Source organism: Trichomycterus rosablanca, chromosome 25 (assembly GCF_030014385.1).
Source record: "Trichomycterus rosablanca isolate fTriRos1 chromosome 25, fTriRos1.hap1, whole genome shotgun sequence".
NCBI classification, from domain to species: Eukaryota; Metazoa; Chordata; class Actinopteri; order Siluriformes; family Trichomycteridae; genus Trichomycterus; species Trichomycterus rosablanca.
Genome location: NC_086012.1, coordinates 14,683,859 through 14,693,974, shown reverse-complemented (window position 1 = coordinate 14,693,974; position 10,116 = coordinate 14,683,859). Strand labels below are relative to the sequence as shown.

At 41.0% G+C, this 10,116-nt stretch overlaps 1 protein-coding gene across 2 annotated transcripts in view; it reads left to right on the top strand.

The window, feature by feature from the left end:
• The first annotated feature begins 4,366 nt into the window (after positions 1 to 4,366).
• LOC134302755 (transcriptional repressor p66-alpha-like) overlaps positions 4,367 to 10,116 on the top strand; it is a 28,598-nt gene continuing 22,848 nt past the window's right edge. For both annotated transcript variants that reach the window (XM_062987951.1, XM_062987950.1), the window contains exon 1: positions 4,367 to 4,514. The gene's annotated coding sequence lies outside the window, so the exon portion shown is untranslated. The remainder of the gene's footprint in view (positions 4,515 to 10,116) is intronic.

Here is a 10,116-nt window from a genome sequence, read left to right as displayed (position 1 = left end):
ATAAATTCTGGGTGTCACAAGGTTTGTATTTGGCTAAATTTAATTCAGTGATAATCATGTATTCTATGTTATGCAGAGTAAATATGGAAAGGGTGGCACAGTGACTCAGCTGTAAGTGCTGAACATCAACATGGGTCCTGTAAACCTGGATTAGATCATCATGAATGGGTGTGGTGAGTTCTTTTCTTGTCTGAGTGGCTTTTCTCTAGGTGCTTTGGTTTACCCCCACCTCCTAAAAACATGCAAAAGGTTGTTTGGCACCTCTTTAATTGCCCCAAGGGCAGCACGATGGCTTGGTGGATAGCACTGTCGGTCCTGGGTTCTATTCCCAGGTGGAGCAGTCCGGGTCCTTTCTCTGTGAAGTTTGCATGTTCTCTCTGTGTCAGCGTAGGGTTTCCTCCCACAGTCCAAAGACATTCAAGTGACGTGAATTGGAGATGCAAAATTGTTCATGACTGCCTACCTGTCCTGCCATGAATGTAACCAAAGTGTGTAAAACATGACATTCCTAATAAAATAAAATAAATAAATAAAAATTGTCTCTAGTTTTAAGTAAAGGGTGAGTCTCTAATGTTCTGGATGAATATGTATATTTTATTTATTATATTTTCCTTTAAATGGATATAAATATGAAACGTTTGGCCTAAAAATCACTAATGCCCTTTTACACTTATGTTAATCTAAATGTAATCAAGTGCTGGGTGTCTACAAACTTTTGGCACATGATGATTGTTTCCCATAGTACACAAATATGGATCTACATTTGCATTATCTGCAGATATGTTGAGGTAAAACAAATAGCAGGGTGTGACCACATATTTCTGTGTGTGTGCATGTGTGTGTGTGTTTGTGTGTGTGTGTGTGTGTGTGTGTGTGTCCTGCCCTTGAGGAATGCTTAAAAGTCCTGATTCCTGATCTCCAGTAATGGTGGAGTTCTGTTTGCGTGTGCGTGTGCATGTGCGTCCCGCAGGGCACCGTGCCAGCTCTGAGGTCAGCTTTCAGGCCTGGTCACATGACTGGCTTTATTTTCTAATCTGCTAAGCAGTGGCTGTGACATTCCAGTGATAAGACGTGAAGTCCAGTAGAAACATCCTAAACCTCATTGTTCAGCTCTAATCCCGCGAGGGCATCGGTGAGGGGTGTGGAGGGTGTCAGGGAAGAAAACAGAAACTAACGAGGTGATGCTTGTTGGGTGGAAGGTACTGAGCAGAGCAGAGAGTCGAGACTTCCTGCCAAATAGTGAGCCAGGCTGATGGGGCCTGGGAGGGCCGCTTCCTGCATTGTTTCTGTACTTAAATAAGGATTAAGTCATGACTGTCATGTTATTTGTGGCAGCCATTACTGTTTCCTGTCGAGCTGAGACAGTGAGTGTGGGTTGTTCTGTCTAGGCCTCGGCAAGAGACTTGTTGTTTTAATTTCTGTTTTTGGAATCACATTTGGAATCAAATACATTTTAATGATTTGTCTTTTGTCTTTGTGATATGATTTGTCTTTTTGTTTTTTTGTCTTTTAACATATGTATGATCATCTTTCTGATTGCCTCTTTGTTCATAGTATCATAATATTCCTGGTAAATTCTCCTAAAAACACAAAAGAAATTGTAAAACATAATTTTATTTATTTATGGGGCAAATGTATCCAATACCTGTATCATTTTCATGTTTTCCCACTGCTTTATTCTGGTCAGGGTCACAGTGTGTCCGGTTTCCACAGAATCACCACTGCGCAGTGCAGTAACACCCAGACCGGATACCAATCCAGCACGGGGACTTGGCAATAAGAATGAAATCTGTCACTGTGTAACTGGTATTAAAAGGTCTTTGTATATTTATAACAGTTGTAACAAATCGGTTATACTGTAGATGTCTCATGCAGTCCTGCGAACATTACTCTTAACTAAATTATTAGTTTTTAAATAACTACAGATCTGCACCACCAAGTTTCACTTTGTGCTCCGGCAGAAATGTATAAACTGCCCCATGTTTTGTTTCTCAAACACCAGTTGTGTCTGTAGACCTCCTGGGTCATCCTTAGAAGCTTAAACTGGCCACAGTGGAGGTGTAGCATGTAAGACCCCCTGCACCAGCACCCGAGCACTTAAAATTGATCTGTTTATAGATGTTTGTATTAGTGGCATAGCAAGTAGTGTAGTTGTTGCACAGTTTCAGCGACCTGGGAACTTTGGTTTGGGCCTCGTCTTGGATCACTGTGAGTTTGGCATTAACTTGCCATGTTCACCTGGGTTTTCTTCCATCTTCTAAAAACCAGTAAGGGGATAAGCTCCTGAGATGTGTAAAGAGAGTACCGCTGTATTAAGCATTATACTGTATAAGCAGAATAGGTCACAGTGTGTTGTTCTAAATGATGTTGCCATTCTGTCTACGTTAATCAATAAATCTATTGCACTTTGTCTTCCGCGTGAGGACAGAGGATGTTTTTTTTTTCATTCTTTAGGTTATGGTTTATCTCCAGGCATTAAAATCTAGTTTATTTGCTTTATAAGATTATGCATCAAGGATCAAATCATTTTTAGCCCACCCACACTGACACCCCTGTTAACCCCTGACACTAGTACACATACACACACAAATCCTCCAGATTTTACAGAGTACCACATTCATACAGACCTTTATATGTAGATCTGTATTTAAATCTGACAAAATTAGTACTCCATTATTTATACATTAGTAAGAAAAACGTATGTCAGTGTTGGACATTAATAAAAAAACACGTCAATGTTGAACATTTTAATAATTTCAGTGTTTCTTTTTGTGACTGAAAAGAACACATATTCCACACACAGCAACTAAGATTATTAATCTGGTGTTCAGCCTTTACATCACCATGAGAAACATACTGTTGTGCAATATAAAAGATAAAAAATCAGCTTGAATTTATAGCAGAACTGATTTTTCCTGGATGGATGAAAACTGGTGGACTGATTGGTGAGAATTGGTGGACTGATTTGTTTTTGGATTACATCTGATCATCTGGACAAATTTCCTCTTAGCGTAAAGTTACAGTTTTGGTTTTTCTTCCAACCTTTGCAAAGTGACCAAGTTCCATGTAACTCTTTAATGAGTGAATCAGATTATCCCTATATATATTGGCATAAAGAAGTTACAAGCTGTAGTCGATCACATCTCAAAGTTAAATGGAATTATAGAACATTTTACACCTCTACATTTATAATCTAATTTGCTCTATGTATATTTCTGTACTGGCATTTTTTCCCAGAAGACCCGTAGTAAGCTTGTTTTCTAATCATGTTTTCATCCCAAGATGATGTAAACGTTTGACTTAAACTGTAGTTTGCTGTATTGTTAATGCTGCAGTAACTATTATATCTAGGTAAATTTCAAGCCTTTGTGACTCAAATTACTATTTATAATCGCCAACCGAGAGGAAGGACCCAACCCAACGACAATCACAGGGCAATCATCAGTTCTTATAGTCTACAAGTGAATAAAGTCAATCCGTAAGAAATCTATAAAGATTTTTTTCTTTTTGCTGTAAAAACGGTTTACCAACCTACAGTGGTGCCCTAAATCCATTATAAAGTTCCTAAAAGAACTAAAAATCATTCCTTCACTGTGCCACTTTAAACTGCCCTAAATTTTACTTAAAATTCTTCTTAATCCATTACTTTATGGCAAAATGTACAGTGTATCTTGGCTTGAAGTGATGCCCTCAGGTATACATCACTAGTACCTTTAGTATGTACCTTACATGTACTGTACATTGGATTGCCAGGACTGAACTAGAGATCTCCTGGTTTGAAGTACAGCAGCAGTCCAGTTATTTTCCAGTAACTACTTTATCCTGATAAAAGTCCAGTGGACCAGTTGGGTATGTTGGAAACACCAATACTTTATAATCGGCCAGTGAGCAGACCACAGCTCATGAGACGTTTAAATGTAGCCTAAAGTTCTATACAACAATTCATTTTCATCAACCGCTTTATCCTGGTCAGGGTCGGACCAGGTCCGCGTTCACTGGGAAACACTGGTGCCAACCCGTTGCAGGGCTTCTGCCAGTCCCCTTTTAGACATAGCCCAATCCTGTCTGTGTGGATGACTTGTGGATTTCTTAGTGTTTACCTGTGAATGCCAGGAGATGCTTGGTATCTGTGAGGACCTCAACCTCCTACCCTACCTTACCAGTTCTCATTACTGGTTATGTGACTGGTCATGTTCACGTTGCGTGTTCTTGGTCCCCTTGACGTGGACGTGCGCGCATGCCCATTGCGATGACGCCGCGGTGTGTGTGTGTGTGTGTGTGTGTGTGTGTGTGTGTGTGTGTGTGTGTGAGTGTGTGTGTGTGTGAGGCGCATTATTTGGCAGTGAGACGGTGGAGGAACGGGAGGAGGAGGAGGGTTGAGCTCAGTCAGGGCTGAGTGAGTGTTGGGTATCCCCGCGGTTCCTCTGTTTTTTACGCTGAATTCACGGAGTTAATTTGCACCCAGGAGCTGGAGGAAGAGCCGGTGAGACGCGGACGAACATCACACGGAGCCGGTGAGTGCTGGAAAAGCGTTGGGGCAAGTTTTGGGGGAGGTAGAGGAGGGGTAATCGGTAAGAATTGGTTTCATTCGGACTTATCGAGAGCTCGTCTTCCCTCCACCTTTCTCTCTGCGACACACACACACACACACACACACATTGTTACAAAGTAGCCTGGCACTATTTACCTTCTGCAGCGAGCTTAATATCTCCATAAAGAAGTGGAAGAAGAGTTTGTGGTTATTCTTTAGACTCCAGGTTGACTCTGGATCAGGTCTTAGTGGCAGTTTGATCTTTGGCTTCTCAATAATCTCGCTGATCTGAGCCGCTGTGTGAAAGCGGCTGTCTGTCCGACTTGTGTTCTGCTACACTACAATGACTCACTTCCTAATTCACCACCTTTAGAACTCGCTTTTGCATATAATGAATCCAAAACATGGTTTCTATTTCATTCTTTCTGCTTTTCAAAGTTTAAATTTTGCGCTTCGGGCAAGTTTAGCCTGCAAACGTCGCGGTCCTTGATTGGCTTGAACTGCCATGGTGTCTACTTTTGTTTTTATTATATGAAAAGTCAAATATATTGCATATATTATAAGTTTTATATGTTTTATGTTTCATATTGCTTACTTTCTCTACATGGTCGTGTACTGAACGTGTGTCCAACGCTATGTTTTTGCTAATTATGTTCATAACTGAGCAAATGTCAGCTCACGGTATTCCGTACATTATTATTTTTTATTCCTTTACACTTCTTCGCAACTGGATGTCAACCCGACCAAAAGAGGGTTTATTGCATTCCAAGCCATTACTTTTTATTAATAACGAGCAGTCAGATCACACATGTAAACAAATATCCATGACTTGATACACTGTGCGGAATACTGTTAGTGGTAACAGTATTACATACAATACAAACACCGGTTAATCTCTCATGGCACTGCACTATTATACGAAAAGTCGAATGTATTACATATATTATAAGTTTTATATGTTTTATGTTCCATTATTACCCAATTGCTCTGCATAGTCGTGTACTTAACGTGTGTCCAACGCTATGTTTTTGCTAATTATGTTAATAACTGAGCAAATGTCAGCTCACGGTATTCCGTACATTTTTTTTTTTATTCCTTTACACTTCTTCGCAACTGGATGTCAACCCGACCAAGGGTCAAAAATCCTGTCAAAGGGGCTTTCTTGCATTCCAAGCCATTACTTTTTTAAATAACGGCCAGTCAAATCCCAAATTGAGACAAATATCCATGACTTAACACGCTGTGCGGAATACTGTTAGTGATAACAGTATTACGTACAGTACCGGCTAATCTCTCATGTCAACATTTCTTTATAAAATCCTAAGCGAAATTTGATTCACAGGACACGACCAGAAGTACATACATTTATGACAGAAAAGAAAGTTTTCTTTGTTTTAATGGCCTGTATGACTAATTAAACGATAAAGGTTTCCTGCACGGAGTACTGTGAGTGTACGGAATACCGTGACAACACCTCAGTCGCTTTTTTTTTTCTAAAAAGTTTATATACCTGTAACTTTTAGGTATAAAATGGTGTCTTTTTAAGTATTAACCATAATTCACAGTCGAATTATGTACTGTATTCAAAAATGTTTGTTTTAGCTCGTAGTAATTATGCTATGCTATGAGCTGAACGTTTATCGCTCGACAGCTCCATGTTTGTGTATTCTCAAAACAGAACTACGCTCGTAGTTCATTGGCAGTGAGGACCTGATGGCGATAATGATGATAATATTGATAAAGGTGACTGTTTTGTCTCGTTGTAAGCCCCCAATCTTGGCGCTTGACCCGGGCAGGCTGACAGGCAGTTTTAGTGGCGTTATCACAATAAAAGTCTCAGGCTGTACTCTTCCTCCTCAGCGCACTGGCCTCCTCTTCATCCTCTTAAAGCTACACGTGCAGATTAGAGTGGCCAACGCGCCAAACTCCACTTACTGCACTGCAATAGTGTGTGTGTGTGTGTGTGTGTGTGTGTGTGTGTATGAGCATGGGTCCGTAAAACGATAACTAAACTGTCAACATACAATATATCGCCAAAAGTATGTGGTCAAACGACCAGTGGCGGCTCCTGCCAAATCTCTCAGGGGGGGCAATTGTTGCAATGATGGCCAAGGTGACCCGTTCAATGGGTAAATTAAAGCTTAAATAATTAACATCCTAAGTCATATGTCAGTTTGCCCTCACAAATAACTTGAACATGGAGAGAGAGCAGCTTTTCCATTAATCATAAAATTAAGTAAAGCCCTCACACTAACAATTTAATTCAGTCTTCATCAGATAGCATTTTATTTTAGGTGCAGCAGATCCAGAATAAAGATCGGGGACATCGGGGCTGATGTGCAATGAATAAAGAAGTACAATTAAACAATTCACAATTTAAAAATGATATTACTTACTTGTGATTTACTTGTAACTTATATAATTTCCCCCCCTTTGTAGATACTTCATGTTTAAATTTGGTCTGGGTGGCCCTAATTCTTAAGTTGCTAATTTATCCTGATTGCACGATGGAGTTGCTCCGAACTGAGGTGATGGTAGTCATGGTGACGAGATCGCGACACCAGGTTACGTGTGACGCAAGCACGTAAGTGCGAGCCCTCCCGGAACCCATTCAGAATGTATTGCAGTGCCTGCAGTTCGAAAAAAAGAACCTTTACATGAGAGTCTATGAGAGTGATCCGGGGCGATTTTCAGTTAGAGTCAAGTCGCCCCAAAAGGGGCGGTACTGTACGGGACACAATTCGACGCTGATTGGACTACGATATTCTGAGGCAAGACAGACTGTCCAGAACAGTCACAGCTGTAATAGAAAAATTTCTTCCCTTTTGTCCTTAGGTGGCGCGTCGCCCGATCGCCCTAAGGAACGAGCCGCCCCTGCAAACGACCATGAGCTGGTTGTGCATCCTATTCCAAAACCATATAAATTATTATTGGGTTTCCCCCAACTACAACCGTATTCAACTATAACAGACTCCCTTAGTCTGGAAAGGCGGCCCACAAGTCTTAAGAGTCTTTGGAGTGTGTCTGTGGGAAATACACCCATTACATCGAAAAAGTGTTTATGAGCCCGGGCACTGATGTTGGACAAGAAGGCCTGGCTCGCAAATGTCAGTCTAGTTTACATTTTGGGAATTTAGCAGCTGCTTTTATTAAAAGCGACTTACAGTTGTGACCAATGCTTGTGCAGTGCAAGCAATTGAAGGTAAAGGGTCTCGCTTATGGGTCCAAGAGCAGAAACTTGGAGGTGGTGGAGGTTGAACCTGAACCAGTGATCTTCCACCTTGAGCACTAATCTACTATTGCTCTAGTTTGTCCCAATGGTGTTACATGGGGTTAAAGCCACAGTCATGCTGAAACAGCAAAGAGACTTTCCCAAACTGTACTGACAATGCATAAGACGCTGAGCCACTGTGCCACCCGAGTGCCAGGTTGATTAGCTAAGACATACATAGTTTGTCATTGTTTTTCTTTATTTATTTATATTGCGTTGTATCAGGGTCACAGCTGCTTTGCGAGGGTCACAGCTGGGAACCTGGTTGCTGCACAGGACCGTTGATGTGTTTACATGTTTTCCAGAATCTACAGGGCTTTTATTTGGGTACTTTCCTTGGGTAATTTCCTTTTATTTGTCAAAAACACGGAAAAGGAGGATGAGCTCTGCATAACCACTCCTAGTTGTGAGTGGGTGAATGTGTGTTTCCATGCAATGGATTGGCTCCTTGTCCACTGTATATGTCCGTCTTGTATTTTTAGGAAACCAAACCCTAACCTGAAGCAGATAGTAACCATGGACAATATGTACATTCGTCCAGTCCAGGGCAACACATACTTAATTTTTTACAATCCACCTTCTACATAGGAAGATGGGAGTAAAGTGGAGTACCTGCAAGGAGAACCCGTGTGAGCACAGAGGGATCATGCCAAAGTCCTTACAGACAGTGACCAAAATGTGCTTTCTGCATGACAACTTTTAGAATTGTCAGACTACTTCCAGAACCTGAGCTCGGTTTTATTATTAGTGTGCATTTAAACACACCCCGTTTGTCCAAGAGTCTCGCGGCTGGTCACCTGAGCAGAATCAGAAAGTTGCCCTGTCATGGGTCACATGATTTTGTTATCAGAAGTTTTATTCAACACATGAGCTGTGTTGGACCTTCCCAGCACAAATAACTTGACTGATTGACCTCAGGGTGATACGTTAATAAGACGCTCAGTTAGTCATAAACCTGATGTGTTTGATAGGCCTCAGGTAAAACAGACCGGCTGTAATGTGTGTTCTGCTGGTGGCCAGATGTGATATTATGAATAGAATAGAATCTAAATTATACAGTCTGTTGAAGACAGATATTATAATCTAATAAACACATTGTATTTCTGAACTGATCTTCACACACTTAAACAATGATATTGATTAATATTGGGTCATAACTGCACTCTGTTCCCAGCTTCCAAAAAATATATTTGACAAATAAGGGCATTTCGTCTGCCCTAGATTATCCCAGATTACGCTTATTATCTTCATATTTGGACCCCTTGTGTGAGCCATTGTGTCACATGGTTGCTTCAATGAAATATCAACCACAGGGAGTCCATCTGTTGGGACCTCATAGGTGTCTGAAAAATGCCTGTGGAAAAAAACCCCAGCAGCGGGTCTTTTCAGACAGTGCTGCTGCTTTGTCCCTCGGATTGAAGTTTATAGCCCATCATCAATTAGCGGCTGTGCCATCACGACAAAGAACCCCAACCTAACCCAGCTTGGTAAGATTTATCTAAACTTATTGGATTAGAGACAAACAGCTATTTACTGTTGAGGATTTGGGAAACAACAGCATAAACACTGTGCTGTCTTACAATTCTCCAAAGAGTACTGGTCCACTGTGCCTGTATGTTCCTAGAAAAGTATTCCCTCCTGAATTCAGCAGTCTTTCGTTCATTTATTTACATTTGTAATCCATATATTCCTCAAGAATCAGTTGAAACTTGATGGATCCAGAATGCAGATGTCACATTTTTGAGAACCTGAGGTTCCAGGTATCTGAGACGAGTTCTAATGAGAACCAGGTTTAATAAAGTGAAGCTTATTTGTCATCTGTAGTTAAGGAGTCAGGATGCTTGGATGTTGCCAAGCAGCCCTGGATAACAGTGTGTCAGACACAGATCTTCCAGCGTCTTCATCTTCCATCTGTCGTTAAGGTGGATCAAAACCTTTGTGGCAGAGCAACTTTCAGCTAATATTGATGGGATCTGTTTTAACAGGGCTGTTTCCCAAAAAATGCTGGGGCAGAAAGAAAGATCATAAAATGTTGAAGCGTAATTCACTTCCACTTATCATGACATTCAGGGACATTTCTGCACAACAGTATACACTGTGATTCTTCAGGTCTCTTGGTCTTTTATGGTCAAATATGTAGTAATAAGCTATTTACAACTAAACATTACAACTGTCCTTTCTGTATCGGTCACCAGTCTTGTATCAGAGGTCCCAGTTTCAGAACCCAAAACACCTTGTTTCATTTTCATTTCCCCTTATTTTGGCCGGGGTCACAGCGGGGTCCGGTTCCACAGGGAAACACTGGGCACAAGGC